The sequence below is a fragment of the Prosopis cineraria genome, unplaced genomic scaffold, assembly GCF_029017545.1.
Source record: "Prosopis cineraria cultivar Desert tree isolate PC_DT_omini unplaced genomic scaffold, ASM2901754v1 PC7, whole genome shotgun sequence".
NCBI lineage: Eukaryota > Viridiplantae > Streptophyta > Magnoliopsida > Fabales > Fabaceae > Prosopis > Prosopis cineraria.
In genome coordinates this window covers 1,518,990-1,524,508 of record NW_026555338.1, presented here as the reverse complement: position 1 = coordinate 1,524,508, position 5,519 = coordinate 1,518,990, and the positions used below count along the sequence as shown (strand labels likewise).

The 5,519-nt window shown below is 44.0% G+C and overlaps 1 pseudogene; it reads right to left on the bottom strand.

The window, feature by feature from the left end:
• Positions 1-1,344: 1,344 nt before the first annotated feature.
• Positions 1,345-4,528, bottom strand: LOC129316952 (28S ribosomal RNA; annotated as a pseudogene).
• Positions 4,529-5,519: the final 991 nt, after the last annotated feature.

The following is a 5,519-nucleotide window of genomic DNA, read 5'->3' as shown; positions in this document are numbered from 1 at the left end:
ATCGATAAAAGGGTTCACCGGAAGAAGCCAAGGGATTGTGCGCGCGCTAAACGCCCTCTAAATGACCCACCAACGAACCCTCAAACACACACACACAACTCGTCGAGCGTCACGTTTGATTTTGAAGGTTCGTAAAAAAATTTACTGAAGGGCCGCCACCGGCCGTCGCCGACGGTTGCTACTGGCCGCCTGCTAGTCACGTGGGTCTGGGGTCCCATCAATACATGGGGGACCCATATTGCCAGGTAAGGGCCCCACCTAGCTAGGGAGGGGGGTTAGACCTCCCCCCTAAAGAGCAATATGGGTTTTTTCCACTCTAGGATGAATAGACATACTTTTTGCTCAAACAACAACACCCCTTTTGAGGAATCTAGAGACCTCCGATTCATGCAATTTTTTGTAGGCTTCTTAGGCATGATATGAGGATGAACTCTGCAAAGTTTCATAATTTTTAGACACCCACAGAATTTTCTAGGATTTTTTGATTACTTTGAAGAGTGCGGCCTTCACGAGCGGTGGCTCCAGCGGCCGGATCCCCAAACATGTCAAGAGGGATGAGTTTGAGTTAATAAAACCAAGAAATCATAAATGTAATGAGTAGATTTTATTTTGGTACAAGTAGGAATTTTTTTGCATTGCCAGGACTTGCCCGTGACAGGTCTGGACGTACCAGGATGTGTCAGGACTTGCCCTGGACGTGCCTAGACATGCCAGGACTTGCCTGTGGTAGGTCTGGACATACCAAGACTTGCTTAGACATGCTAGGACTTTCCCGTGGTAGGTTTAGACATACTAGGACGTGTCAGGACTTGCCCTGGACATGCTAGGACTTTCCTGAACGTGCTCGGAGCAGGCCTGGACTTGCCACATGCCAGGACCTGCTAGGGGCCTGTCAGGACTCATCGGACCATACACCTCTTCACCAAGACTTGCCCCGAGCCTATCCCAACTTCTCCCATGGCAAGTCTGGACCTTGTCAAACACTTGCCACATCCTTTGCTCGAGGTTTGCTAACCCTTGCCCTGACCGTGCCAGAGCTTTGCCGATAGTTGCCACAATACTGCATCACTTGCCACGGGTGTTGCCCGAGGTTTGCCAATACTTTGCCCGGACTGTGCAGAGCTCTCACCAACACTTGTCCCGGGCCTTTGCCTGAGGTTGCCAACACTTACCCCGTCCCGGCTAGAGCTTTGCCAAGGCTTGCCATAATGCTCCATCACATGCCACAAGCTTTGCTCAAGGTTGCCCACAACTCCAGCAAAATCTACCCTAGGGTTTTGTCTAGCGCATGCCGCGGGCATATCATAACCTTCAGCCCGTTTCTGGATGCGAAAGGTAGGGGGGACGAATCGAAGCGACTTGGGATGAATCTCAGTAGATCATGGCAACAAGGCCACTCAGCCATTTATAATGCCCAGTCACATATTTAAGTCGTCTGTAAAGGATTCTACCTACCGCTCGATGGGAATTTCTTCAAGGCGTCCTTCGCAACTCATCCGCCGTAAGAGTGCTGCCAACGACATGTACCTTTAGGGGCTGGGGCCCCTACTGCTGGTCGGCAAACGGACAGCAAGTGCACGCATTGCTTTTAGCCTGAATTTTGACTTAGAGGCGTTCAGTCATAATCTAATGCACGGTAGCTTCATGCCATTGGCTTTTCAACCAAGCGCGATGACCAATTGTGTGAATCAATGGTTCCTCTCATACTAGGTTGAATTACTATTGCGTTACTGTCATCAGTAGGGTAAAACTAACCTGTCTCACAACAGTCTAAACCCAGCTCACGTTCCCTATTGGTGGGTGAACAATCTAACACTTGGTGAATTCTGCTTCACAATGATAGGAAAAGTCGACATTGAAGGATCAAAAAGCAACGTCGCTATGAACGCTTAGTTGCCACAAGCCAGTTATCCCTATGGTAACTTTTCTGATACCTGTAGCTTTAAATTCCTAAGGACTAAAGGATTGATGGGCCACGCTTTCACGGTTCGTATTCGTACTGGAATTCAGAATCAAAAGAGCTTTTACCCTTTTGTTCCACATAAGATTTCTGTTCTCGTTGAGCTCATGTTAGGACACCTGTATTATCTTTTAACAGATGTGCCACCCCAGCCAAACTCCCCACCTAACAATGTCTTTTGCTCGGATCGACCCACCGAGCAAGCCTGGGGTCCAAAAAGAATGGCGTTGCACTACCTCTAATTCATGAAATAAGTAAAATAATGTTAAAAGTAGTGGTATTTCACTTTCGCCATTTTTGGCTCCCACTTATCCTACACCTTTCAAGTCATTTCACAAAGTCAGACTAGAGTCAAGCTCAACAGGGTCTTCTTTCCCCACTGATTCTGCCAAGGCCATTCCCTTGGCTATGGTTTCACTGGATAGTAGACAGGGACAGTGGGAATCTCGTTAATCCATTCATGCACGTCACTAATTAGATGATAAGGCATTTGGCTACCTTAAGAGAGTCATAGTTACTCCCTCCGTTTACTCGCGCTTGATTGAATTTCTTCACTTTGACATTCAGAGCACTGGGCAAAAATCACATTGCATCAGCATCCACAGGGACCATCGCAATGCTTTGTTTTAATTAAACATTTGGATTCCCATTGTCCATACTAGTTCTGAGTTGACTGTTCAATGCCCGGGGAAGGGACCTCGAAGGGCCTGTTCCTAGTCCGTCCCCTGGCCGACACGCGACAACCTACTCTTGCCACAGGAGTAGCTCAAGCAGTCCGCTAATAGCTGACAGGTTTGGGGCTGGGACCCCAGTGCCCAACCCTCAAAGCCAATCCTTTTCCCGAGGTTATAGATCCATTTTGCCAACTTCCCTTGCCTACATTGTTCCATCGACCAGAGGTTGTTCACCTTGGAGACTTGATGCAATTATGAGTACAACTGGGCGTGGGAGGCACTCGGTCCTCCAAATTTTTAAGGGCTGCTGAGGGTGCACCGGACATCGCGCGACGTGTGGTGCTCTTCCAGCTGTTGGACCCTACCTTCGACTGAGCCGTTTCCAAGGTGGGCAGGCTGTTAAACAGAAAAGAGAACTCTTCCCAAGGCCCCTACCGACATCTCCGGGCTCCCTAATGTTGTCGTCAGCCGTTGTGTCCTAGTTCAGGAATTTTAACCCGATTCCCTTTCAAAGTGCACATGTTGCATGCTATTAGACGGGCTTCCCTCATCTCTTAAGATTGACTAACCCATATCCAAGTGCCATTCACATAGAACCTTTCCCCTCTTCAGCCTTCAAAGTTCTCATTTGAATATTTGCTACTACCACTAAGATCTGTACTGACGACCGCTTTGCTCGAGCTCGCACCTGAGGTTTTGCAGCGACTACCAAGCCCTCCTACTCATCGAGGCCTAGCGCTTGCCCCGACGGCCAGGTATAGGTCACGCACTTCAATGCCATCCATTTTTTGGGCTAGTTAATTTGGCAGGTGAGTTGTTACACACTCCTTAGCGAATTTCGACTTCCATGACCACTATCTTGCTGTCTTAATTGACTAACATCCTTTGTGAGATCTAGGTTAGTGCACAATTAGGCACCGTAACCCAGCTTCTAGTTCATCCCGCATCGCCAGTTCTGCTTACCAAAAATGGCCCACTTAGAGCTCTTGATTTTGTGGCGCGGCCCAACGGAGCAGCCACGCCATCCTGCCTATTTAAAGTTTGAGAATAGGTCAAGGGCGTTGAGCTCCTGATGCCTCTAATCATTGGCTTTACCCGATAGAACTCGCACTCGAGCTCCAGCTATCTTGAGGGAAACTTTGAAGGGAACCAGTTACTAGACGGTTCGATTAGTCTTTCGCCCCTATATCTAAGTTAGACGAACAATTTGCATGTCAATATCGCTTCGGGCCTCCACTAGAGTTTCCTCTAGCTTTACCCCGCTCAGGCATAGTTCACCATCTTTCAAGTCCCAATAGGCATGCTCTCACTTAAAACCTTCACAAAAGATCAAGGTCAGTCGATGGTGCAGCCTACTAGGGGATCCCAACAATTAGCTTCCTTCCACCTTACGAGTATGAATTCTAATGAGTAATATTAGATTATATTAGTTCTAATATATTCCCTTTTAATATTTTAATAATTTTATATTTTCATATTTATTTTTTTCTTACTTACCCACTCTTTACCTTCCAGTTTCATTTGTTTACATCATGTCTTCTCGTTTTCGATGGGGAGTTGGGCAAACTAGGCAAGTCATTCGATTGCTATGGAATATACAAATGAACACATGAATACTTCAATTTTGAATGTCAGAAATGTGATTAGAGATCAATGAGCAGATGCCTTAAATACTTGGTCAGACACTAATGAATACAATCAAGGGAGGATTCGACGAAGAATTCAATTTTTATTTTATACTCTTCATTTGGGAAATGTGAGCTTTTCTAATAAACTTAATATTTATTATTTTAATACTTATAATTAATTATTATTTTATAATTTATATAGGTATGCTCTCTTTTAAATGCTATTGGTAAGGCAGATGATGGTCGTCTGCATGGATGGTATATAAATGATTTAGAAATAATATTTCAAAATGAGCTACAGCAACAAGAAGCTCCTATAGCATATTAACCACAACAAACACAGCAGCAGTAGCAACCACAACAAGCACTGCTATATCCAACATCAGCATAATTGGTTGCTTTTTTAACTGAGATGCGTAACAATGGAGAGATTGATAATGATGAATTTTGATATGCTTAACACATTCTCGGCCATGAAAATCTTCACTATTTCAAAGGATTATTATATAACAATAGTTACGATCCCACTTATCCTCTTTTACGTAGGGAAGTGCTTTTTGATATATTATCTGGATGTAATCAATACTTAGAACAAGAAAAAAGAATAAGGAGATGATAATATGTTTTGGCAAGAAAATAGGATATCTATGTTTCTTAATTACAATGTTACGCATTTTGTGTATTTTATGACAATTGAATTTGTATCTTGTTAGAAAAATCACTCCATGTATTAATCAAGTCTTCCTCCTTGTGATTAAAAAAAAAATATACGCATCAATTCAATCAAAGTAATTATAACTTCATGTTTCTTGAAAGAAAATTTGTAGGCACAGATAGAATTGAATTAGTTGACTGTTAAGTCATAACAACACATATAACTTCATGTCGCAGGAGCATTTTTAGGAAATAATGCCCCCCGCATATAAATTGGCTAGAGTCTTCATAGGCCAATTTTGTATGGATATATCTTGAAGGATTGGCTCATTCTCATTCTAATTAATGGTTGATCTAGTAGTTTTCTTGAGGGACACCCTTGTGATTGAGGATTAAGGACCATGTGGTCCAGCTTAGGATCAAGTTTCTCAAGTTTAGGACCTCAAGAGCTAGTTTTGGAATTGGCCCTTTGAGTTTTTAAACTTTAAGGACTGATTCTGTAAAATCTAGCTATTGTGAGGCCCTTGTGGAGAGAGCTCTCATGAAAAGGGCCCTTGTAAAACTTCCCTTTCTGACTTTAGTCCCTATGGTGCTGGCCCTTAT